The sequence below is a fragment of the Ambystoma mexicanum genome, chromosome 5q (genome assembly GCF_040938575.1).
Source record: "Ambystoma mexicanum isolate Mex_15411 chromosome 5q, UKY_AmexF1_1, whole genome shotgun sequence".
NCBI classification, from domain to species: Eukaryota; Metazoa; Chordata; class Amphibia; order Caudata; family Ambystomatidae; genus Ambystoma; species Ambystoma mexicanum.
In genome coordinates this window covers 527,814,857-527,838,662 of record NC_090933.1, presented here as the reverse complement: position 1 = coordinate 527,838,662, position 23,806 = coordinate 527,814,857, and the positions used below count along the sequence as shown (strand labels likewise).

The following is a 23,806-nucleotide window of genomic DNA, read 5'->3' as shown; positions in this document are numbered from 1 at the left end:
AAAAAAAAAAAGTCTTCCGTCCACTTTCTGCTATCCCAAAGAGTCATCCGCGCGAGGGCCGGCAAGAGGCGTGATACTGTGCAACAGGCGCATTGCATGGCATTGGTGACATATTCAGGAAATTCCACTTTGATGCCACCCAGGGCTGTTAACCTTTTATTTCATTTCAATACGATGCTTCGAATAATTGGTTCAAAGTGCGCAGCCTTTGCTCTTTTATTTCGTTTTCATCGGAGCAGGTCGGAGCTGGCAGAAGAGTGAGCCCTGTCTGCAGGAGCTCTGATTCCAGAAAGCATATTTTCCCTGTCTTTCTTACCACTCATCTGTGTCTCTTCGCTGACATGAGGGGTTGCTACACTCTGCAGTCTCCCGGCATTTAAAGTCTGCTACCAGCAGAGCACGTTCTGGACTTCACAGCGCCCAGCAAAGTACTAGCCTGCGCCCACCCCCTACTACCGCAAAAACCTTTTGCATGCTTTGGCAGAAGTGTGAACAAAATGCCACGAACCACCCCAGATGGGACTCGAACCCACAATTCCTGGCTTAGGAGGCCAGTGCCTTATCCATTAGGCCACTGGGGCCACTCGACAGAGAAGGGGAAAGTTCTTTCTTTTCCTCTTCTCTCACTGGAGTCACGGGTACTGGCCCACTGAAAAGGGCAAGTTGGCTCACGTCCAAAGCTGCAGTGTCCCAGCACACGCGGGCAAAAGGCACCTGCTTGCACTCGGCTGGACACTTCCGCTTTATGGGACACACGATGGAAAGTGGACTCAATTCCCAGACCTAACTCTTACCTGTTTGGTATTCTGACGCTCGATTGTAAAATATGGCCAGCTGGTAAAAATGACAAAGGGCACTCCAGCGCTGGTCCTTTGGCTGCAGGCGGCGTGTCAGCGGCCTAAAACAGCAAGAAATAGCGAGAGAAATAAAGTGAGAAGCAAGCACCTTTTCAATTGGGCTCTCGGGTCTATGGGACTGGCGTGCAGCCTCTTGATCACAAGCGCAGGTCCAGCGTGAAAGGGCGTGGCAGTGGAGTCACTCTGCTATTAATACCTGGTTGGCCAATCCTCGTTGCAATGGATGGCCATCTGCAGCTTTACTTGTAGCTCCACTGAAGGTATTTTGTTTTGGGCAAAGGGGTGAGATTGTGATTTCCCCTGCGGCAGATGAAGAGAAAGGGCTTTATGCATTACAGGTCCCTGGACAGCCAAGCAAGTGTGAGCCGGAGACTGTGCTTCAGCTCTGAAGCAGTGTATCGAGAGCCTTCGAGGAGGAGGGGAATTAGCTCAGATGGTAGAGCGCTCGCTTAGCATGCGAGAGGTAGCGGGATCGATCCCCGCATTCTCCAGCAAGACGCTTTTTCTTCATTTTCACTATTTTATTCAAAACTCGCCAATCGTCGCAAATAAAGTCATGTGCTCGCTTCTGTTTTTTTTACTATCATCCTAAAAGTCTTCCGTCCACTTTCTGCTATCCCAAAGAGTCATCCGCGCGAGGGCCGGCAACAGGCGTGATACTGTGCAACAGGCGCATTGCATGGCATTGGTGACATATTCAGGAAATTCCACTTTGATGCCACCCAGGGCTGTTAACCTTTTATTTCATTTCAATACGATGCTTCGAATAATTGGTTCAAAGTGCGCAGCCTTTGCTCTTTTATTTCGTTTTCATCGGAGCAGGTCGGAGCTGGCAGAAGAGTGAGCCCTGTCTGCAGGAGCTCTGATTCCAGAAAGCATATTTTCCCTGTCTTTCTTACCACTCATCTGTGTCTCTTCGCTGACATGAGGGGTTGCTACACTCTGCAGTCTCCCGGCATTTAAAGTCTGCTACCAGCAGAGCACGTTCTGGACTTCACAGCGCTCAGCAAAGTACTAGCCTGCGCCCACCCCCTACTACCGCAAAAACCTTTTGCATGCTTTGGCAGAAGTCTGAACAAAATGCCACGAACCACCCCAGATGGGACTCGAACCCACAATCCCTGGCTTAGGAGGCCAGTGCCTTATCCATTAGGCCACTGGGGCCACTCAACAGAGAAGGGGGAAAGTTCTTTCTTTTCCTCTTCTCTCACTGGAGTCACGGGTACTGGCCCACTGAAAAGGGCAAGTTGGCTCACGTCCAAAGCTGCAGTGTCCCAGCACACGCGGGCAAAAGGCACCTGCTTGCACTCGGCTGGACACTTCCGCTTTATGGGACACACGATGGAAAGTGGACTCAATTCCCAGACCTAACTCTTACCTGTTTGGTATTCTGACGCTCGATTGTAAAATATGGCCAGCTGGTAAAAATGACAAAGGGCACTCCAGCGCTGGTCCTTTGGCTGCAGGCGGCGTGTCAGCGGCCTAAAACAGCAAGAAATAGCGAGAGAAATAAAGTGAGAAGCAAGCACCTTTTCAATTGGGCTCTCGGGTCTATGGGACTGGCGTGCAGCCTCTTGATCACAAGCGCAGGTCCAGCGTGAAAGGGCGTGGCAGTGGAGTCACTCTGCTATTAATACCTGGTTGGCCAATCCTCGTTGCAATGGATGGCCATCTGCAGCTTTACTTGTAGCTCCACTGAAGGTATTTTGTTTTGGGCAAAGGGGTGAGATTGTGATTTCCCCTGCGGCAGATGAAGAGAAAGGGCTTTATGCATTACAGGTCCCTGGACAGCCAAGCAAGTGTGAGCCGGAGACTGTGCTTCAGCTCTGAAGCAGTGTATCGAGAGCCTTCGAGGAGGAGGGGAATTAGCTCAGATGGTAGAGCGCTCGCTTAGCATGCGAGAGGTAGCGGGATCGATGCCCGCATTCTCCAGCAAGACGCTTTTTCTTCATTTTCACTATTTTATTCAAAACTCGCCAATCGTCGCAAATAAAGTCATGTGCTCGCTTCTGTTTTTTTTACTATCATCCTAAAAGTCTTCCGTCCACTTTCTGCTATCCCAAAGAGTCATCCGCGCGAGGGCCGGCAACAGGCGTGATACTGTGCAACAGGCGCATTGCATGGCATTGGTGACATATTCAGGAAATTCCACTTTGATGCCACCCAGGGCTGTTAACCTTTTATTTCATTTCAATACGATGCTTCGAATAATTGGTTCAAAGTGCGCAGCCTTTGCTCTTTTATTTCGTTTTCATCGGAGCAGGTCGGAGCTGGCAGAAGAGTGAGCCCTGTCTGCAGGAGCTCTGATTCCAGAAAGCATATTTTCCCTGTCTTTCTTACCACTCATCTGTGTCTCTTCGCTGACATGAGGGGTTGCTACACTCTGCAGTCTCCCGGCATTTAAAGTCTGCTACCAGCAGAGCACGTTCTGGACTTCACAGCGCCCAGCAAAGTACTAGCCTGCGCCCACCCCCTACTACCGCAAAAACCTTTTGCATAAGTGTGAACAAAATGCCACGAACCACCCAAGATGGGACTCGAACCCACAATCCCTGGCTTAGAAGGCCAGTGCCTTATCCATTAGGCCACTGGGGCCACTCGACAGAGAAGGGGAAAGTTCTTTCTTTTCCTCTTCTCTCACTGGAGTCACGGGTACTGGCCCACTGAAAAGGGCAAGTTGGCTCACGTCCAAAGCTGCAGTGTCCCAGCACACGCGGGCAAAAGGCACCTGCTTGCACTCGGCTGGACACTTCCGCTTTATGGGACACACGATGGAAAGTGGACTCAATTCCCAGACCTAACTCTTACCTGTTTGGTATTCTGACGCTCGATTGTAAAATATGGCCAGCTGGTAAAAATGACAAAGGGCACTCCAGCGCTGGTCCTTTGGCTGCAGGCGGCGTGTCAGCGGCCTAAAACAGCAAGAAATAGCGAGAGAAATAAAGTGAGAAGCAAGCACCTTTTCAATTGGGCTCTCGGGTCTATGGGACTGGCGTGCAGCCTCTTGATCACAAGCGCAGGTCCAGCGTGAAAGGGCGTGGCAGTGGAGTCACTCTGCTATTAATACCTGGTTGGCCAATCCTCGTTGCAATGGATGGCCATCTGCAGCTTTACTTGTAGCTCCACTGAAGGTATTTTGTTTTGGGCAAAGGGGTGAGATTGTGATTTCCCCTGCGGCAGATGAAGAGAAAGGGCTTTATGCACTACAGGTCCCTGGACAGCCAAGCAAGTGTGAGCCGGAGACTGTGCTTCAGCTCTGAAGCAGTGTATCGAGAGCCTTCGAAGAGGAGGGGAATTAGCTCAGATGGTAGAGCGCTCGCTTAGCATGCGAGAGGTAGCGGGATCGATGCCCGCATTCTCCAGCAAGACGCTTTTTCTTCATTTTCACTATTTTATTCAAAACTCGCCAATCGTCGCAAATAAAGTCATGTGCTCGCTTCTGTTTTTTTTACTATCATCCTAAAAGTCTTCCGTCCACTTTCTGCTATCCCAAAGAGTCATCCGCGCGAGGGCCGGCAACAGGCGTGATACTGTGCAACAGGCGCATTGCATGGCATTGGTGACATATTCAGGAAATTCCACTTTGATGCCACCCAGGGCTGTTAACCTTTTATTTCATTTCAATACGATGCTTAGAATAATTGGTTCAAAGTGCGCAGCCTTTGCTCTTTTATTTCGTTTTCATCGGAGCAGGTCGGAGCTGGCAGAAGAGTGAGCCCTGTCTGCAGGAGCTCTGATTCCAGAAAGCATATTTTCCCTGTCTTTCTTACCACTCATCTGTGTCTCTTCGCTGACATGAGGGGTTGCTACACTCTGCAGTCTCCCGGCATTTAAAGTCTGCTACCAGCAGAGCACGTTCTGGACTTCACAGCGCTCAGCAAAGTACTAGCCTGCGCCCACCCCCTACTACCGCAAAAACCTTTTGCATGCTTTGGCAGAAGTCTGAACAAAATGCCACGAACCACCCCAGATGGGACTCGAACCCACAATCCCTGGCTTAGGAGGCCAGTGCCTTATCCATTAGGCCACTGGGGCCACTCAACAGAGAAGGGGGAAAGTTCTTTCTTTTCCTCTTCTCTCACTGGAGTCACGGGTACTGGCCCACTGAAAAGGGCAAGTTGGCTCACGTCCAAAGCTGCAGTGTCCCAGCACACGCGGGCAAAAGGCACCTGCTTGCACTCGGCTGGACACTTCCGCTTTATGGGACACACGATGGAAAGTGGACTCAATTCCCAGACCTAACTCTTACCTGTTTGGTATTCTGACGCTCGATTGTAAAATATGGCCAGCTGGTAAAAATGACAAAGGGCACTCCAGCGCTGGTCCTTTGGCTGCAGGCGGCGTGTCAGCGGCCTAAAACAGCAAGAAATAGCGAGAGAAATAAAGTGAGAAGCAAGCACCTTTTCAATTGGGCTCTCGGGTCTATGGGACTGGCGTGCAGCCTCTTGATCACAAGCGCAGGTCCAGCGTGAAAGGGCGTGGCAGTGGAGTCACTCTGCTATTAATACCTGGTTGGCCAATCCTCGTTGCAATGGATGGCCATCTGCAGCTTTACTTGTAGCTCCACTGAAGGTATTTTGTTTTGGGCAAAGGGGTGAGATTGTGATTTCCCCTGCGGCAGATGAAGAGAAAGGGCTTTATGCATTACAGGTCCCTGGACAGCCAAGCAAGTGTGAGCCGGAGACTGTGCTTCAGCTCTGAAGCAGTGTATCGAGAGCCTTCGAGGAGGAGGGGAATTAGCTCAGATGGTAGAGCGCTCGCTTAGCATGCGAGAGGTAGCGGGATCGATGCCCGCATTCTCCAGCAAGACGCTTTTTCTTCATTTTCACTATTTTATTCAAAACTCGCCAATCGTCGCAAATAAAGTCATGTGCTCGCTTCTGTTTTTTTTACTATCATCCTAAAAGTCTTCCGTCCACTTTCTGCTATCCCAAAGAGTCATCCGCGCGAGGGCCGGCAACAGGCGTGATACTGTGCAACAGGCGCATTGCATGGCATTGGTGACATATTCAGGAAATTCCACTTTGATGCCACCCAGGGCTGTTAACCTTTTATTTCATTTCAATACGATGCTTCGAATAATTGGTTCAAAGTGCGCAGCCTTTGCTCTTTTATTTCGTTTTCATCGGAGCAGGTCGGAGCTGGCAGAAGAGTGAGCCCTGTCTGCAGGAGCTCTGATTCCAGAAAGCATATTTTCCCTGTCTTTCTTACCACTCATCTGTGTCTCTTCGCTGACATGAGGGGTTGCTACACTCTGCAGTCTCCCGGCATTTAAAGTCTGCTACCAGCAGAGCACGTTCTGGACTTCACAGCGCCCAGCAAAGTACTAGCCTGCGCCCACCCCCTACTACCGCAAAAACCTTTTGCATAAGTGTGAACAAAATGCCACGAACCACCCAAGATGGGACTCGAACCCACAATCCCTGGCTTAGAAGGCCAGTGCCTTATCCATTAGGCCACTGGGGCCACTCGACAGAGAAGGGGAAAGTTCTTTCTTTTCCTCTTCTCTCACTGGAGTCACGGGTACTGGCCCACTGAAAAGGGCAAGTTGGCTCACGTCCAAAGCTGCAGTGTCCCAGCACACGCGGGCAAAAGGCACCTGCTTGCACTCGGCTGGACACTTCCGCTTTATGGGACACACGATGGAAAGTGGACTCAATTCCCAGACCTAACTCTTACCTGTTTGGTATTCTGACGCTCGATTGTAAAATATGGCCAGCTGGTAAAAATGACAAAGGGCACTCCAGCGCTGGTCCTTTGGCTGCAGGCGGCGTGTCAGCGGCCTAAAACAGCAAGAAATAGCGAGAGAAATAAAGTGAGAAGCAAGCACCTTTTCAATTGGGCTCTCGGGTCTATGGGACTGGCGTGCAGCCTCTTGATCACAAGCGCAGGTCCAGCGTGAAAGGGCGTGGCAGTGGAGTCACTCTGCTATTAATACCTGGTTGGCCAATCCTCGTTGCAATGGATGGCCATCTGCAGCTTTACTTGTAGCTCCACTGAAGGTATTTTGTTTTGGGCAAAGGGGTGAGATTGTGATTTCCCCTGCGGCAGATGAAGAGAAAGGGCTTTATGCACTACAGGTCCCTGGACAGCCAAGCAAGTGTGAGCCGGAGACTGTGCTTCAGCTCTGAAGCAGTGTATCGAGAGCCTTCGAAGAGGAGGGGAATTAGCTCAGATGGTAGAGCGCTCGCTTAGCATGCGAGAGGTAGCGGGATCGATGCCCGCATTCTCCAGCAAGACGCTTTTTCTTCATTTTCACTATTTTATTCAAAACTCGCCAATCGTCGCAAATAAAGTCATGTGCTCGCTTCTGTTTTTTTTACTATCATCCTAAAAGTCTTCCGTCCACTTTCTGCTATCCCAAAGAGTCATCCGCGCGAGGGCCGGCAACAGGCGTGATACTGTGCAACAGGCGCATTGCATGGCATTGGTGACATATTCAGGAAATTCCACTTTGATGCCACCCAGGGCTGTTAACCTTTTATTTCATTTCAATACGATGCTTAGAATAATTGGTTCAAAGTGCGCAGCCTTTGCTCTTTTATTTCGTTTTCATCGGAGCAGGTCGGAGCTGGCAGAAGAGTGAGCCCTGTCTGCAGGAGCTCTGATTCCAGAAAGCATATTTTCCCTGTCTTTCTTACCACTCATCTGTGTCTCTTCGCTGACATGAGGGGTTGCTACACTCTGCAGTCTCCCGGCATTTAAAGTCTGCTACCAGCAGAGCACGTTCTGGACTTCACAGCGCCCAGCAAAGTACTAGCCTGCGCCCTCCCCCTACTACCGCAAAAACCTTTTGCATAAGTGTGAACAAAATGCCACGAACCACCCCAGATGGGGCTCGAACCCACAATCCCCGGCTTAGGAGGCCAGTGCCTTATCCATTAGGCCACTGGGGCCACTCAACAAAGAAGGGGAAAGTTCTTTCTTTTCCTCTTCTCTCACTGGAGTCACGGGTACTGGCCCACTGAAAAGGGCAAGTTGGCTCACGTCCAAAGCTGCAGTGTCCCAGCACACGCGGGCAAAAGGCACCTGCTTGCACTCGGCTGGACACTTCCGCTTTATGGGACACACGATGGAAAGTGGACTCAATTCCCAGACCTAACTCTTACCTGTTTGGTATTCTGACGCTCGATTGTAAAATATGGCCAGCTGGTAAAAATGACAAAGGGCACTCCAGCGCTGGTCCTTTGGCTGCAGGCGGCGTGTCAGCGGCCTAAAACAGCAAGAAATAGCGAGAGAAATAAAGTGAGAAGCAAGCACCTTTTCAATTGGGCTCTCGGGTCTATGGGACTGGCGTGCAGCCTCTTGATCACAAGCGCAGGTCCAGCGTGAAAGGGCGTGGCAGTGGAGTCACTCTGCTATTAATACCTGGTTGGCCAATCCTCGTTGCAATGGATGGCCATCTGCAGCTTTACTTGTAGCTCCACTGAAGGTATTTTGTTTTGGGCAAAGGGGTGAGATTGTGATTTCCCCTGCGGCAGATGAAGAGAAAGGGCTTTATGCATTACAGGTCCCTGGACAGCCAAGCAAGTGTGAGCCGGAGACTGTGCTTCAGCTCTGAAGCAGTGTATCGAGAGCCTTCGAGGAGGAGGGGAATTAGCTCAGATGGTAGAGCGCTCGCTTAGCATGCGAGAGGTAGCGGGATCGATGCCCGCATTCTCCAGCAAGACGCTTTTTCTTCATTTTCACTATTTTATTCAAAACTCGCCAATCGTCGCAAATAAAGTCATGTGCTCGCTTCTGTTTTTTTTACTATCATCCTAAAAGTCTTCCGTCCACTTTCTGCTATCCCAAAGAGTCATCCGCGCGAGGGCCGGCAACAGGCGTGATACTGTGCAACAGGCGCATTGCATGGCATTGGTGACATATTCAGGAAATTCCACTTTGATGCCACCCAGGGCTGTTAACCTTTTATTTCATTTCAATACGATGCTTCGAATAATTGGTTCAAAGTGCGCAGCCTTTGCTCTTTTATTTCGTTTTCATCGGAGCAGGTCGGAGCTGGCAGAAGAGTGAGCCCTGTCTGCAGGAGCTCTGATTCCAGAAAGCATATTTTCCCTGTCTTTCTTACCACTCATCTGTGTCTCTTCGCTGACATGAGGGGTTGCTACACTCTGCAGTCTCCCGGCATTTAAAGTCTGCTACCAGCAGAGCACGTTCTGGACTTCACAGCGCCCAGCAAAGTACTAGCCTGCGCCCACCCCCTACTACCGCAAAAACCTTTTGCATAAGTGTGAACAAAATGCCACGAACCACCCAAGATGGGACTCGAACCCACAATCCCTGGCTTAGAAGGCCAGTGCCTTATCCATTAGGCCACTGGGGCCACTCGACAGAGAAGGGGAAAGTTCTTTCTTTTCCTCTTCTCTCACTGGAGTCACGGGTACTGGCCCACTGAAAAGGGCAAGTTGGCTCACGTCCAAAGCTGCAGTGTCCCAGCACACGCGGGCAAAAGGCACCTGCTTGCACTCGGCTGGACACTTCCGCTTTATGGGACACACGATGGAAAGTGGACTCAATTCCCAGACCTAACTCTTACCTGTTTGGTATTCTGACGCTCGATTGTAAAATATGGCCAGCTGGTAAAAATGACAAAGGGCACTCCAGCGCTGGTCCTTTGGCTGCAGGCGGCGTGTCAGCGGCCTAAAACAGCAAGAAATAGCGAGAGAAATAAAGTGAGAAGCAAGCACCTTTTCAATTGGGCTCTCGGGTCTATGGGACTGGCGTGCAGCCTCTTGATCACAAGCGCAGGTCCAGCGTGAAAGGGCGTGGCAGTGGAGTCACTCTGCTATTAATACCTGGTTGGCCAATCCTCGTTGCAATGGATGGCCATCTGCAGCTTTACTTGTAGCTCCACTGAAGGTATTTTGTTTTGGGCAAAGGGGTGAGATTGTGATTTCCCCTGCGGCAGATGAAGAGAAAGGGCTTTATGCACTACAGGTCCCTGGACAGCCAAGCAAGTGTGAGCCGGAGACTGTGCTTCAGCTCTGAAGCAGTGTATCGAGAGCCTTCGAAGAGGAGGGGAATTAGCTCAGATGGTAGAGCGCTCGCTTAGCATGCGAGAGGTAGCGGGATCGATGCCCGCATTCTCCAGCAAGACGCTTTTTCTTCATTTTCACTATTTTATTCAAAACTCGCCAATCGTCGCAAATAAAGTCATGTGCTCGCTTCTGTTTTTTTTACTATCATCCTAAAAGTCTTCCGTCCACTTTCTGCTATCCCAAAGAGTCATCCGCGCGAGGGCCGGCAACAGGCGTGATACTGTGCAACAGGCGCATTGCATGGCATTGGTGACATATTCAGGAAATTCCACTTTGATGCCACCCAGGGCTGTTAACCTTTTATTTCATTTCAATACGATGCTTAGAATAATTGGTTCAAAGTGCGCAGCCTTTGCTCTTTTATTTCGTTTTCATCGGAGCAGGTCGGAGCTGGCAGAAGAGTGAGCCCTGTCTGCAGGAGCTCTGATTCCAGAAAGCATATTTTCCCTGTCTTTCTTACCACTCATCTGTGTCTCTTCGCTGACATGAGGGGTTGCTACACTCTGCAGTCTCCCGGCATTTAAAGTCTGCTACCAGCAGAGCACGTTCTGGACTTCACAGCGCCCAGCAAAGTACTAGCCTGCGCCCTCCCCCTACTACCGCAAAAACCTTTTGCATAAGTGTGAACAAAATGCCACGAACCACCCCAGATGGGGCTCGAACCCACAATCCCCGGCTTAGGAGGCCAGTGCCTTATCCATTAGGCCACTGGGGCCACTCAACAAAGAAGGGGAAAGTTCTTTCTTTTCCTCTTCTCTCACTGGAGTCACGGGTACTGGCCCACTGAAAAGGGCAAGTTGGCTCACGTCCAAAGCTGCAGTGTCCCAGCACACGCGGGCAAAAGGCACCTGCTTGCACTCGGCTGGACACTTCCGCTTTATGGGACACACGATGGAAAGTGGACTCAATTCCCAGACCTAACTCTTACCTGTTTGGTATTCTGACGCTCGATTGTAAAATATGGCCAGCTGGTAAAAATGACAAAGGGCACTCCAGCGCTGGTCCTTTGGCTGCAGGCGGCGTGTCAGCGGCCTAAAACAGCAAGAAATAGCGAGAGAAATAAAGTGAGAAGCAAGCACCTTTTCAATTGGGCTCTCGGGTCTATGGGACTGGCGTGCAGCCTCTTGATCACAAGCGCAGGTCCAGCGTGAAAGGGCGTGGAAGTGGAGTCACTCTGCTATTAATACCTGGTTGGCCAATCCTCATTGCAATGGATGGCCATCTGCAGCTTTACTTGTAGCTCCACTGAAGGTATTTTGTTTTGGGCAAAGGGGTGAGATTGTGATTTCCTCTGCGGCAGATGAAGAGAAAGGGCTTTATGCACTACAGGTCCCTGGACAGCCAAGCAAGTGTGAGCCGGAGACTGTGCTTCAGCTCTGAAGCAGTGTATCGAGAGCCTTCGAGGAGGAGGGGAATTAGCTCAGATGGTAGAGCGCTCGCTTAGCATGCGAGAGGTAGCGGGATCGATGCCCGCATTCTCCAGCAAGACGCTTTTTCTTCATTTTCACTATTTTATTCAAAACTCACCAATCGTCGCAAATAAAGTCATGTGCTCGCTTCTGTTTTTTTCACTATCATCCTAAAAGTCTTCCGTCCACTTTCTGCTATCCCAAAGAGTCATCCGCGCGAGGGCCGGCAACAGGCGTGATACTGTGCAACAGGCGCATTGCATGGCATTGGTGACATATTCAGGAAATTCCACTTTGATGCCACCCAGGGCTGTTGACCTTTTATTTCAGTTCAATACGATGCTTCGAATAATTGGTTCAAAGTGCGCAGCCTTTGCTCTTTTATTTCGTTTTCATCGGAGCAGGTCGGAGCTGGCAGAAGAGTGAGCCCTGTCTGCAGGAGCTCTGATTCCAGAAAGCATATTTTCCCTGTCTTTCTTACCACTCATCTGTGTCTCTTCGCTGACATGAGGGGTTGCTACACTCTGCAGTCTCCCGGCATTTAAAGTCTGCTACCAGCAGAGCACGTTCTGGACTTCACAGCGCCCAGCAAAGTACTAGCCTGCGCCCTCCCCCTACTACAGCAAAAACCTTTTGCATAAGTGTGAACAAAATGCCACGAACCACCCCAGATGGGACTCGAACCCACAATCCCTGGCTTAGGAGGCCAGTGCCTTATCCATTAGGCCACTGGGGCCACTCGACAGAGAAGGGGAAAGTTCTTTCTTTTCCTCTTCTCTCACTGGAGTCACAGGTACTGGCCCACTGAAAAGAGCAAGTTGGCTCACGTCCAAAGCTGCAGTGTCCCAGCACACGCGGGCAAAAGGCACCTGCTTGCACTCGGCTGGACACTTCCGCTTTATGGGACACACGATGGAAAGTGGACTCAATTCCCAGACCTAACTCTTACCTGTTTGGTATTCTGACGCTCGATTGTAAAATATGGCCAGCTGGTAAAAATGACAAAGGGCACTCCAGCGCTGGTCCTTTGGCTGCAGGCGGCGTGTCAGCGGCCTAAAACAGCAAGAAATAGCGAGAGAAATAAAGTGAGAAGCAAGCACCTTTTCAATTGGGCTCTCGGGTCTATGGGACTGGCGTGCAGCCTCTTGATCACAAGCGCAGGTCCAGCGTGAAAGGGCGTGGCAGTGGAGTCACTCTGCTATTAATACCTGGTTGGCCAATCCTCGTTGCAATGGATGGCCATCTGCAGCTTTACTTGTAGCTCCACTGAAGGTATTTTGTTTTGGGCAAAGGGGTGAGATTGTGATTTCCCCTGCGGCAGATGAAGAGAAAGGGCTTTATGCACTACAGGTCCCTGGACAGCCAAGCAAGTGTGAGCCGGAGACTGTGCTTCAGCTCTGAAGCAGTGTATCGAGAGCCTTCGAGGAGGAGGGGAATTAGCTCAGATGGTAGAGCGCTCGCTTAGCATGCGAGAGGTAGCGGGATCGATGCCCGCATTCTCCGGCAAGACGCTTTTTCTTCATTTTCACTATTTTATTCAAAACTCGCCAATCGTCGCAAATAAAGTCATGTGCTCGCTTCTGTTTTTTTTACTATCATCCTAAAAGTCTTCCGTCCACTTTCTGCTATCCCAAAGAGTCATCCGCGCGAGGGCCGGCAACAGGCGTGATACTGTGCAACAGGCGCATTGCATGGCATTGGTGACATATTCAGTAAATTCCACTTTGATGCCACCCAGGGCTGTTAACCTTTTATTTCATTTCAATACGATGCTTCGAATAATTGGTTCAAAGTGCGCAGCCTTTGCTCTTTTATTTCGTTTTCATCGGAGCAGGTCGGAGCTGGCAGAAGAGTGAGCCCTGTCTGCAGGAGCTCTGATTCCAGAAAGCATATTTTCCCTGTCTTTCTTACCACTCATCTGTGTCTCTTCGCTGACATGAGGGGTTGCTACACTCTGCAGTCTCCCGGCATTTAAAGTCTGCTACCAGCAGAGCACGTTCTGGACTTCACAGCGCCCAGCAAAGTACTAGCCTGCGCCCACCCCCTACTACCGCAAAAACCTTTTGCATGCTTTGGCAGAAGTGTGAACAAAATGCCACGAACCACCCCAGATGGGACTCGAACCCACAATTCCTGGCTTAGGAGGCCAGTGCCTTATCCATTAGGCCACTGGGGCCACTCGACAGAGAAGGGGAAAGTTCTTTCTTTTCCTCTTCTCTCACTGGAGTCACGGGTACTGGCCCACTGAAAAGGGCAAGTTGGCTCACGTCCAAAGCTGCAGTGTCCCAGCACACGCGGGCAAAAGGCACCTGCTTGCACTCGGCTGGACACTTCCGCTTTATGGGACACACGATGGAAAGTGGACTCAATTCCCAGACCTAACTCTTACCTGTTTGGTATTCTGACGCTCGATTGTAAAATATGGCCAGCTGGTAAAAATGACAAAGGGCACTCCAGCGCTGGTCCTTTGGCTGCAGGCGGCGTGTCAGCGGCCTAAAACAGCAAGAAATAGCGAGAGAAATAAAGTGAGAAGCAAGCACCTTTTCAATTGGGCTCTCGGGTCTATGGGACTGGCGTGCAGCCTCTTGATCACAAGCGCAGGTCCAGCGTGAAAGGGCGTGGCAGTGGAGTCACTCTGCTATTAATACCTGGTTGGCCAATCCTCGTTGCAATGGATGGCCATCTGCAGCTTTACTTGTAGCTCCACTGAAGGTATTTTGTTTTGGGCAAAGGGGTGAGATTGTGATTTCCTCTGCGGCAGATGAAGAGAAAGGGCTTTATGCACTACAGGTCCCTGGACAGCCAAGCAAGTGTGAGCCGGAGACTGTGCTTCAGCTCTGAAGCAGTGTATCGAGAGCCTTCGAGGAGGAGGGGAATTAGCTCAGATGGTAGAGCGCTCGCTTAGCATGCGAGAGGTAGCGGGATCGATGCCCGCATTCTCCAGCAAGACGCTTTTTCTTCATTTTCACTATTGTATTCAAAACTCGCCAGTCGTCGCAAATAAAGTCATGTGCTCGCTTCTGTTTTTTTTACTATCATCCTAAAAGCCTTCCGTCCACTTTCTGCTATCCCAAAGAGTCATCCGCGCGAGGGCCGGCAACAGGCGTGATACTGTGCAACAGGCGCATTGCATGGCATTGGTGACATATTCAGGAAATTCCACTTTGATGCCACCCAGGGCTGTTAACCTTTTATTTCATTTCAATACGATGCTTCGAATAATTGGTTCAAAGTGCGCAGCCTTTGCTCTTTTATTTCGTTTTCATCGGAGCAGGTCGGAGCTGGCAGAAGAGTGAGCCCTGTCTGCAGGAGCTCTGATTCCAGAAAGCATATTTTCCCTGTCTTTCTTACCACTCATCTGTGTCTCTTCGCTGACATGAGGGGTTGCTACACTCTGCAGTCTCCCGGCATTTAAAGTCTGCTACCAGCAGAGCACGTTCTGGACTTCACAGCGCCCAGCAAAGTACTAGCCTGCGCCCACCCCCTACTACCGCAAAAACCTTTTGCATAAGTGTGAACAAAATGCCACGAACCACCCAAGATGGGACTCGAACCCACAATCCCTGGCTTAGAAGGCCAGTGCCTTATCCATTAGGCCACTGGGGCCACTCGACAGAGAAGGGGAAAGTTCTTTCTTTTCCTCTTCTCTCACTGGAGTCACGGGTACTGGCCCACTGAAAAGGGCAAGTTGGCTCACGTCCAAAGCTGCAGTGTCCCAGCACACGCGGGCAAAAGGCACCTGCTTGCACTCGGCTGGACACTTCCGCTTTATGGGACACACGATGGAAAGTGGACTCAATTCCCAGACCTAACTCTTACCTGTTTGGTATTCTGACGCTCGATTGTAAAATATGGCCAGCTGGTAAAAATGACAAAGGGCACTCCAGCGCTGGTCCTTTGGCTGCAGGCGGCGTGTCAGCGGCCTAAAACAGCAAGAAATAGCGAGAGAAATAAAGTGAGAAGCAAGCACCTTTTCAATTGGGCTCTCGGGTCTATGGGACTGGCGTGCAGCCTCTTGATCACAAGCGCAGGTCCAGCGTGAAAGGGCGTGGGAGTGGAGTCACTCTGCTATTAATACCTGGTTGGCCAATCCTCATTGCAATGGATGGCCATCTGCAGCTTTACTTGTAGCTCCACTGAAGGTATTTTGTTTTGGGCAAAGGGGTGAGATTGTGATTTCCTCTGCGGCAGATGAAGAGAAAGGGCTTTATGCACTACAGGTCCCTGGACAGCCAAGCAAGTGTGAGCCGGAGACTGTGCTTCAGCTCTGAAGCAGTGTATCGAGAGCCTTCGAGGAGGAGGGGAATTAGCTCAGATGGTAGAGCGCTCGCTTAGCATGCGAGAGGTAGCGGGAGAGAGGTAGTGGGATCGATGCCCGCATTCTCCAGCAAGACACTTTTTCTTCATTTTCACTATTTTATTCAAAACTCACCAATCGTCGCAAATAAAGTCATGTGCTCGCTTCTGTTTTTTTTACTATCATCCTAAAAGTCTTCCGTCCACTTTCTGCTATCCCAAAGAGTCATCCGCGCGAGGGCCGGCAACAGGCGTGATACTGTGCAACAGGCGCATTGCATGGCATTGGTGACATATTCAGGAAATTCCACTTTGATGCCACCCAGGGCTGTTAACCTTTTATTTCATTTCAATACGATGCTTCGAATAATTGGTTCAAAGTGCGCAGCCTTTGCTCTTTTATTTCGTTTTCATCGGAGCAGGTCGGAGCTGGCAGAAGAGTGAGCCCTGTCTGCAGGAGCTCTGATTCCAGAAAGCATATTTTCCCTGTCTTTCTTACCACTCATCTGTGTCTCTTCGCTGACATGAGGGGTTGCTACACTCTGCAGTCTCCCGGCATTTAAAGTCTGCTACCAGCAGAGCACGTTCTGGACTTCACAGCGCCCAGCAAAGTACTAGCCTGCGCCCACCACCTACTACCGCAAAAACCTTTTGCATAAGTGTGAACAAAATGCCACGAACCACCCCAGATGGGACTCGAACCCACAATCCCTGGCTTAGGAGGCCAGTGCCTTATCCATTAGGCCACTGGGGCCACTCAACAGAGAAGGGGAAAGTTCTTTCTTTTCCTCTTCTCTCACTGGAGTCACGGGTACTGGCCCACTGAAAAGGGCAAGTTGGCTCACGTCCAAAGCTGCAGTGTCCCAGCACACGCGGGCAAAAGGCACCTGCTTGCACTCGGCTGGACACTTCCGCTTTATGGGACACACGATGGAAAGTGGACTCAATTCCCAGACCTAACTCTTACCTGTTTGGTATTCTGACGCTCGATTGTAAAATATGGCCAGCTGGTAAAAATGACAAAGGGCACTCCAGCGCTGGTCCTTTGGCTGCAGGCGGCGTGTCAGCGGCCTAAAACAGCAAGAAATAGCGAGAGAAATAAAGTGAGAAGCAAGCACCTTTTCAATTGGGCTCTCGGGTCTATGGGACTGGCGTGCAGCCTCTTGATCACAAGCGCAGGTCCAGCGTGAAAGGGCGTGGGAGTGGAGTCACTCTGCTATTAATACCTGGTTGGCCAATCCTCATTGCAATGGATGGCCATCTGCAGCTTTACTTGTAGCTCCACTGAAGGTATTTTGTTTTGGGCAAAGGGGTGAGATTGTGATTTCCTCTGCGGCAGATGAAGAGAAAGGGCTTTATGCACTACAGGTCCCTGGACAGCCAAGCAAGTGTGAGCCGGAGACTGTGCTTCAGCTCTGAAGCAGTGTATCGAGAGCCTTCGAGGAGGAGGGGAATTAGCTCAGATGGTAGAGCGCTCGCTTAGCATGCGAGAGGTAGCGGGATCGATGCCCGCATTCTCCAGCAAGACACTTTTTCTTCATTTTCACTATTTTATTCAAAACTCGCCAGTCGTCTCAAATAAAGTCATGTGCTCGCTTCTGTTTTTTTTACTATCATCCTAAAAGTCTTCCGTCCACTTTCTGCTATCCCAAAGAGTCATCCGCGCGAGGGCCGGCAACAGGCGTGATACTGTGCAACAGGCGCATTGCATGGCATTGGTGACATATTCAGGAAATTCCACTTTGATGCCACCCAGGGCTGTTAACCTTTTATTTCATTTCAATACGATGCTTCGAATAATTGGTTCAAAGTGCGCAGCCTTTGCTCTTTTATTTCGTTTTCATCGGAGCAGGTCGGAGCTGGCAGAAGAGTGAGCCCTGTCTGCAGGAGCTCTGATTCCAGAAAGCATATTTTCCCTGTCTTTCTTACCACTCATCTGTGTCTCTTCGCTGACATGAGGGGTTGCTACACTCTGCAGTCTCCCGGCATTTAAAGTCTGCTACCAGCAGAGCACGTTCTGGACTTCACAGCGCCCAGCAAAGTACTAGCCTGCGCCCACCCCCTACTACCGCAAAAACCTTTTGCATGCTTTGGCAGAAGTGTGAACAAAATGCCACGAACCACCCCAGATGGGACTCGAACCCACAATTCCTGGCTTAGGAGGCCAGTGCCTTATCCATTAGGCCACTGGGGCCACTCGACAGAGAAGGGGAAAGTTCTTTCTTTTCCTCTTCTCTCACTGGAGTCACGGGTACTGGCCCACTGAAAAGGGCAAGTTGGCTCACGTCCAAAGCTGCAGTGTCCCAGCACACGCGGGCAAAAGGCACCTGCTTGCACTCGGCTGGACACTTCCGCTTTATGGGACACACGATGGAAAGTGGACTCAATTCCCAGACCTAACTCTTACCTGTTTGGTATTCTGACGCTCGATTGTAAAATATGGCCAGCTGGTAAAAATGACAAAGGGCACTCCAGCGCTGGTCCTTTGGCTGCAGGCGGCGTGTCAGCGGCCTAAAACAGCAAGAAATAGCGAGAGAAATAAAGTGAGAAGCAAGCACCTTTTCAATTGGGCTCTCGGGTCTATGGGACTGGCGTGCAGCCTCTTGATCACAAGCGCAGGTCCAGCGTGAAAGGGCGTGGCAGTGGAGTCACTCTGCTATTAATACCTGGTTGGCCAATCCTCGTTGCAATGGATGGCCATCTGCAGCTTTACTTGTAGCTCCACTGAAGGTATTTTGTTTTGGGCAAAGGGGTGAGATTGTGATTTCCTCTGCGGCAGATGAAGAGAAAGGGCTTTATGCACTACAGGTCCCTGGACAGCCAAGCAAGTGTGAGCCGGAGACTGTGCTTCAGCTCTGAAGCAGTGTATCGAGAGCCTTCGAGGAGGAGGGGAATTAGCTCAGATGGTAGAGCGCTCGCTTAGCATGCGAGAGGTAGCGGGATCGATGCCCGCATTCTCCAGCAAGACGCTTTTTCTTCATTTTCACTATTGTATTCAAAACTCGCCAGTCGTCGCAAATAAAGTCATGTGCTCGCTTCTGTTTTTTTTACTATCATCCTAAAAGCCTTCCGTCCACTTTCTGCTATCCCAAAGAGTCATCCGCGCGAGGGCCGGCAACAGGCGTGATACTGTGCAACAGGCGCATTGCATGGCATTGGTGACATATTCAGGAAATTCCACTTTGATGCCACCCAGGGCTGTTAACCTTTTATTTCATTTCAATACGATGCTTCGAATAATTGGTTCAAAGTGCGCAGCCTTTGCTCTTTTATTTCGTTTTCATCGGAGCAGGTCGGAGCTGGCAGAAGAGTGAGCCCTGTCTGCAGGAGCTCTGATTCCAGAAAGCATATTTTCCCTGTCTTTCTTACCACTCATCTGTGTCTCTTCGCTGACATGAGGGGTTGCTACACTCTGCAGTCTCCCGGCATTTAAAGTCTGCTACCAGCAGAGCACGTTCTGGACTTCACAGCGCCCAGCAAAGTACTAGCCTGCGCCCACCCCCTACTACCGCAAAAACCTTTTGCATAAGTGTGAACAAAATGCCACGAACCACCCAAGATGGGACTCGAACCCACAATCCCTGGCTTAGAAGGCCAGTGCCTTATCCATTAGGCCACTGGGGCCACTCGACAGAGAAGGGGAAAGTTCTTTCTTTTCCTCTTCTCTCACTGGAGTCACGGGTACTGGCCCACTGAAAAGGGCAAGTTGGCTCACGTCCAAAGCTGCAGTGTCCCAGCACACGCGGGCAAAAGGCACCTGCTTGCACTCGGCTGGACACTTCCGCTTTATGGGACACACGATGGAAAGTGGACTCAATTCCCAGACCTAACTCTTACCTGTTTGGTATTCTGACGCTCGATTGTAAAATATGGCCAGCTGGTAAAAATGACAAAGGGCACTCCAGCGCTGGTCCTTTGGCTGCAGGCGGCGTGTCAGCGGCCTAAAACAGCAAGAAATAGCGAGAGAAATAAAGTGAGAAGCAAGCACCTTTTCAATTGGGCTCTCGGGTCTATGGGACTGGCGTGCAGCCTCTTGATCACAAGCGCAGGTCCAGCGTGAAAGGGCGTGGGAGTGGAGTCACTCTGCTATTAATACCTGGTTGGCCAATCCTCATTGCAATGGATGGCCATCTGCAGCTTTACTTGTAGCTCCACTGAAGGTATTTTGTTTTGGGCAAAGGGGTGAGATTGTGATTTCCTCTGCGGCAGATGAAGAGAAAGGGCTTTATGCACTACAGGTCCCTGGACAGCCAAGCAAGTGTGAGCCGGAGACTGTGCTTCAGCTCTGAAGCAGTGTATCGAGAGCCTTCGAGGAGGAGGGGAATTAGCTCAGATGGTAGAGCGCTCGCTTAGCATGCGAGAGGTAGCGGGAGAGAGGTAGTGGGATCGATGCCCGCATTCTCCAGCAAGACACTTTTTCTTCATTTTCACTATTTTATTCAAAACTCACCAATCGTCGCAAATAAAGTCATGTGCTCGCTTCTGTTTTTTTTACTATCATCCTAAAAGTCTTCCGTCCACTTTCTGCTATCCCAAAGAGTCATCCGCGCGAGGGCCGGCAACAGGCGTGATACTGTGCAACAGGCGCATTGCATGGCATTGGTGACATATTCAGGAAATTCCACTTTGATGCCACCCAGGGCTGTTAACCTTTTATTTCATTTCAATACGATGCTTCGAATAATTGGTTCAAAGTGCGCAGCCTTTGCTCTTTTATTTCGTTTTCATCGGAGCAGGTCGGAGCTGGCAGAAGAGTGAGCCCTGTCTGCAGGAGCTCTGATTCCAGAAAGCATATTTTCCCTGTCTTTCTTACCACTCATCTGTGTCTCTTCGCTGACATGAGGGGTTGCTACACTCTGCAGTCTCCCGGCATTTAAAGTCTGCTACCAGCAGAGCACGTTCTGGACTTCACAGCGCCCAGCAAAGTACTAGCCTGCGCCCACCACCTACTACCGCAAAAACCTTTTGCATAAGTGTGAACAAAATGCCACGAACCACCCCAGATGGGACTCGAACCCACAATCCCTGGCTTAGGAGGCCAGTGCCTTATCCATTAGGCCACTGGGGCCACTCAACAGAGAAGGGGAAAGTTCTTTCTTTTCCTCTTCTCTCACTGGAGTCACGGGTACTGGCCCACTGAAAAGGGCAAGTTGGCTCACGTCCAAAGCTGCAGTGTCCCAGCACACGCGGGCAAAAGGCACCTGCTTGCACTCGGCTGGACACTTCCGCTTTATGGGACACACGATGGAAAGTGGACTCAATTCCCAGACCTAACTCTTACCTGTTTGGTATTCTGACGCTCGATTGTAAAATATGGCCAGCTGGTAAAAATGACAAAGGGCACTCCAGCGCTGGTCCTTTGGCTGCAGGCGGCGTGTCAGCGGCCTAAAACAGCAAGAAATAGCGAGAGAAATAAAGTGAGAAGCAAGCACCTTTTCAATTGGGCTCTCGGGTCTATGGGACTGGCGTGCAGCCTCTTGATCACAAGCGCAGGTCCAGCGTGAAAGGGCGTGGCAGTGGAGTCACTCTGCTATTAATACCTGGTTGGCCAATCCTCGTTGCAATGGATGGCCATCTGCAGCTTTACTTGTAGCTCCACTGAAGGTATTTTGTTTTGGGCAAAGGGGTGAGATTGTGATTTCCCCTGCGGCAGATGAAGAGAAAGGGCTTTATGCACTACAGGTCCCTGGACAGCCAAGCAAGTGTGAGCCGGAGACTGTGCTTCAGCTCTGAAGCAGTGTATCGAGAGCCTTCGAGGAGGAGGGGAATTAGCTCAGATGGTAGAGCGCTCGCTTAGCATGCGAGAGGTAGCGGGATCGATGCCCGCATTCTCCAGCAAGACGCTTTTTCTTCATTTTCACTATTTTATTCAAAACTCGCCAATCGTCGCAAATAAAGTCATGTGCTCGCTTCTGTTTTTTTTACTATCATCCTAAAAGTCTTCCATCCACTTTCTGCTATCCCAAAGAGTCATCCGCGCGAGGGCCGGCAACAGGCGTGATACTGTGCAACAGGCGCATTGCATGGCATTGGTGACATATTCAGGAAATTCCACTTTGATGCCACCCAGGGCTGTTAACCTTTTATTTCATTTCAATACGATGCTTAGAATAATTGGTTCAAAGTGCGCAGCCTTTGCTCTTTTATTTCGTTTTCATCGGAGCAGGTCGGAGCTGGCAGAAGAGTGAGCCCTGTCTGCAGGAGCTCTGATTCCAGAAAGCATATTTTCCCTGTCTTTCTTACCACTCATCTGTGTCTCTTCGCTGACATGAGGGGTTGCTACACTCTGCAGTCTCCCGGCATTTAAAGTCTGCTACCAGCAGAGCACGTTCTGGACTTCACAGCGCCCAGCAAAGTACTAGCCTGCGCCCTCCCCCTACTACCGCAAAAACCTTTTGCATAAGTGTGAACAAAATGCCACGAACCACCCCAGATGGGGCTCGAACCCACAATCCCCGGCTTAGGAGGCCAGTGCCTTATCCATTAGGCCACTGGGGCCACTCAACAAAGAAGGGGAAAGTTCTTTCTTTTCCTCTTCTCTCACTGGAGTCACGGGTACTGGCCCACTGAAAAGGGCAAGTTGGCTCACGTCCAAAGCTGCAGTGTCCCAGCACACGCGGGCAAAAGGCACCTGCTTGCACTCGGCTGGACACTTCCGCTTTATGGGACACACGATGGAAAGTGGACTCAATTCCCAGACCTAACTCTTACCTGTTTGGTATTCTGATGCTCGATTGTAAAATATGGCCAGCTGGTAAAAATGACAAAGGGCACTCCAGCGCTGGTCCTTTGGCTGCAGGCGGCGTGTCAGCGGCCTAAAACAGCAAGAAATAGCGAGAGAAATAAAGTGAGAAGCAAGCACCTTTTCAATTGGGCTCTCGGGTCTATGGGACTGGCGTGCAGCCTCTTGATCACAAGCGCAGGTCCAGCGTGAAAGGGCGTGGGAGTGGAGTCACTCTGCTATTAATACCTGGTTGGCCAATCCTCATTGCAATGGATGGCCATCTGCAGCTTTACTTGTAGCTCCACTGAAGGTATTTTGTTTTGGGCAAAGGGGTGAGATTGTGATTTCCTCTGCGGCAGATGAAGAGAAAGGGCTTTATGCACTACAGGTCCCTGGACAGCCAAGCAAGTGTGAGCCGGAGACTGTGCTTCAGCTCTGAAGCAGTGTATCGAGAGCCTTCGAGGAGGAGGGGAATTAGCTCAGATGGTAGAGCGCTCGCTTAGCATCCGAGAGGTAGCGGGATCGATGCCCGCATTCTCCAGCAAGACACTTTTTCTTCATTTTCACTATTTTATTCAAAACTCACCAATCGTCGCAAATAAAGTCATGTGCTCGCTTCTGTTTTTTTTACTATCATCCTAAAAGTCTTCCGTCCACTTTCTGCTATCCCAAAGAGTCATCCGCGCGAGGGCCGGCAACAGGCGTGATACTGTGCAACAGGCGCATTGCATGGCATTGGTGACATATTCAGGAAATTCCACTTTGATGCCACCCAGGGCTGTTGACCTTTTATTTCAGTTCAATACGATGCTTCGAATAATTGGTTCAAAGTGCGCAGCCTTTGCTCTTTTATTTCGTTTTCATCGGAGCAGGTCGGAGCTGGCAGAAGAGTGAGCCCTGTCTGCAGGAGCTCTGATTCCAGAAAGCATATTTTCCCTGTCTTTCTTACCACTCATCTGTGTCTCTTCGCTGACATGAGGGGTTGCTACACTCTGCAGTCTCCCGGCATTTAAAGTCTGCTACCAGCAGAGCACGTCCTGGACTTCACAGCGCCCAGCAAAGTACTAGCCTGCGCCCACCCCCTACTACCGCAAAAACCTTTTGCATAAGTGTGAACAAAATGCCACGAACCACCCCAGATGGGACTCGAACCCACAATCCCTGGTTTAGGAGGCCAGTGCCTTATCCATTAGGCCACTGGGGCCACTCAACAGAGAAGGGGAAAGTTCTTTCTTTTCCTCTTCTCTCACTGGAGTCACGGGTACTGGCCCACTGAAAAGGGCAAGTTGGCTCACGTCCAAAGCTGCAGTGTCCCAGCACACGCGGGCAAAAGGCACCTGCTTGCACTCGGCTGGACACTTCCGCTTTATGGGACACACGATGGAAAGTGGACTCAATTCCCAGACCTAACTCTTACCTGTTTGGTATTCTGACGCTCGATTGTAAAATATGGCCAGCTGGTAAAAATGACAAAGGGCA

At 50.5% G+C, this 23,806-nt stretch overlaps 25 non-coding genes across 25 annotated transcripts; 13 read left to right on the top strand and 12 right to left on the bottom strand.

Annotated features, from left to right (window-relative positions):
• Window positions 1-508: 508 nt before the first annotated feature.
• TRNAR-CCU (transfer RNA arginine (anticodon CCU)) lies at window positions 509-581 on the bottom strand. The gene has a single exon. It is a non-coding gene; the product is annotated as a tRNA-Arg (tRNA).
• A 694-nt stretch (window positions 582-1,275) lies between these two features.
• TRNAA-AGC (transfer RNA alanine (anticodon AGC)) lies at window positions 1,276-1,348 on the top strand. The gene has a single exon. It is a non-coding gene; the product is annotated as a tRNA-Ala (tRNA).
• Window positions 1,349-1,948: 600 nt separating this feature from the next.
• Window positions 1,949-2,021, bottom strand: TRNAR-CCU (transfer RNA arginine (anticodon CCU)). Its single transcript has one exon. It is a non-coding gene; the product is annotated as a tRNA-Arg (tRNA).
• A 695-nt stretch (window positions 2,022-2,716) lies between these two features.
• TRNAA-AGC (transfer RNA alanine (anticodon AGC)) lies at window positions 2,717-2,789 on the top strand. The gene has a single exon. It is a non-coding gene; the product is annotated as a tRNA-Ala (tRNA).
• A 1,357-nt stretch (window positions 2,790-4,146) lies between these two features.
• Window positions 4,147-4,219, top strand: TRNAA-AGC (transfer RNA alanine (anticodon AGC)). The gene has a single exon. It is a non-coding gene; the product is annotated as a tRNA-Ala (tRNA).
• Window positions 4,220-4,819: 600 nt separating this feature from the next.
• On the bottom strand, window positions 4,820-4,892 carry TRNAR-CCU (transfer RNA arginine (anticodon CCU)). Its single transcript has one exon. It is a non-coding gene; the product is annotated as a tRNA-Arg (tRNA).
• A 695-nt stretch (window positions 4,893-5,587) lies between these two features.
• TRNAA-AGC (transfer RNA alanine (anticodon AGC)) lies at window positions 5,588-5,660 on the top strand. Its single transcript has one exon. It is a non-coding gene; the product is annotated as a tRNA-Ala (tRNA).
• Window positions 5,661-7,017: 1,357 nt separating this feature from the next.
• Window positions 7,018-7,090, top strand: TRNAA-AGC (transfer RNA alanine (anticodon AGC)). Its single transcript has one exon. It is a non-coding gene; the product is annotated as a tRNA-Ala (tRNA).
• A 590-nt stretch (window positions 7,091-7,680) lies between these two features.
• Window positions 7,681-7,753, bottom strand: TRNAR-CCU (transfer RNA arginine (anticodon CCU)). The gene has a single exon. It is a non-coding gene; the product is annotated as a tRNA-Arg (tRNA).
• Window positions 7,754-8,447: 694 nt separating this feature from the next.
• Window positions 8,448-8,520, top strand: TRNAA-AGC (transfer RNA alanine (anticodon AGC)). The gene has a single exon. It is a non-coding gene; the product is annotated as a tRNA-Ala (tRNA).
• A 1,357-nt stretch (window positions 8,521-9,877) lies between these two features.
• TRNAA-AGC (transfer RNA alanine (anticodon AGC)) lies at window positions 9,878-9,950 on the top strand. Its single transcript has one exon. It is a non-coding gene; the product is annotated as a tRNA-Ala (tRNA).
• A 590-nt stretch (window positions 9,951-10,540) lies between these two features.
• TRNAR-CCU (transfer RNA arginine (anticodon CCU)) lies at window positions 10,541-10,613 on the bottom strand. The gene has a single exon. It is a non-coding gene; the product is annotated as a tRNA-Arg (tRNA).
• A 694-nt stretch (window positions 10,614-11,307) lies between these two features.
• On the top strand, window positions 11,308-11,380 carry TRNAA-AGC (transfer RNA alanine (anticodon AGC)). The gene has a single exon. It is a non-coding gene; the product is annotated as a tRNA-Ala (tRNA).
• Window positions 11,381-11,970: 590 nt separating this feature from the next.
• On the bottom strand, window positions 11,971-12,043 carry TRNAR-CCU (transfer RNA arginine (anticodon CCU)). Its single transcript has one exon. It is a non-coding gene; the product is annotated as a tRNA-Arg (tRNA).
• A 694-nt stretch (window positions 12,044-12,737) lies between these two features.
• TRNAA-AGC (transfer RNA alanine (anticodon AGC)) lies at window positions 12,738-12,810 on the top strand. The gene has a single exon. It is a non-coding gene; the product is annotated as a tRNA-Ala (tRNA).
• Window positions 12,811-13,410: 600 nt separating this feature from the next.
• TRNAR-CCU (transfer RNA arginine (anticodon CCU)) lies at window positions 13,411-13,483 on the bottom strand. The gene has a single exon. It is a non-coding gene; the product is annotated as a tRNA-Arg (tRNA).
• Window positions 13,484-14,177: 694 nt separating this feature from the next.
• Window positions 14,178-14,250, top strand: TRNAA-AGC (transfer RNA alanine (anticodon AGC)). The gene has a single exon. It is a non-coding gene; the product is annotated as a tRNA-Ala (tRNA).
• Window positions 14,251-16,284: 2,034 nt separating this feature from the next.
• TRNAR-CCU (transfer RNA arginine (anticodon CCU)) lies at window positions 16,285-16,357 on the bottom strand. Its single transcript has one exon. It is a non-coding gene; the product is annotated as a tRNA-Arg (tRNA).
• Window positions 16,358-17,051: 694 nt separating this feature from the next.
• TRNAA-AGC (transfer RNA alanine (anticodon AGC)) lies at window positions 17,052-17,124 on the top strand. The gene has a single exon. It is a non-coding gene; the product is annotated as a tRNA-Ala (tRNA).
• A 600-nt stretch (window positions 17,125-17,724) lies between these two features.
• Window positions 17,725-17,797, bottom strand: TRNAR-CCU (transfer RNA arginine (anticodon CCU)). The gene has a single exon. It is a non-coding gene; the product is annotated as a tRNA-Arg (tRNA).
• A 694-nt stretch (window positions 17,798-18,491) lies between these two features.
• TRNAA-AGC (transfer RNA alanine (anticodon AGC)) lies at window positions 18,492-18,564 on the top strand. Its single transcript has one exon. It is a non-coding gene; the product is annotated as a tRNA-Ala (tRNA).
• Window positions 18,565-20,598: 2,034 nt separating this feature from the next.
• Window positions 20,599-20,671, bottom strand: TRNAR-CCU (transfer RNA arginine (anticodon CCU)). Its single transcript has one exon. It is a non-coding gene; the product is annotated as a tRNA-Arg (tRNA).
• A 694-nt stretch (window positions 20,672-21,365) lies between these two features.
• On the top strand, window positions 21,366-21,438 carry TRNAA-AGC (transfer RNA alanine (anticodon AGC)). Its single transcript has one exon. It is a non-coding gene; the product is annotated as a tRNA-Ala (tRNA).
• Window positions 21,439-22,028: 590 nt separating this feature from the next.
• On the bottom strand, window positions 22,029-22,101 carry TRNAR-CCU (transfer RNA arginine (anticodon CCU)). Its single transcript has one exon. It is a non-coding gene; the product is annotated as a tRNA-Arg (tRNA).
• A 1,357-nt stretch (window positions 22,102-23,458) lies between these two features.
• TRNAR-CCU (transfer RNA arginine (anticodon CCU)) lies at window positions 23,459-23,531 on the bottom strand. Its single transcript has one exon. It is a non-coding gene; the product is annotated as a tRNA-Arg (tRNA).
• Between the last annotated feature and the right edge of the window lie 275 nt (window positions 23,532-23,806).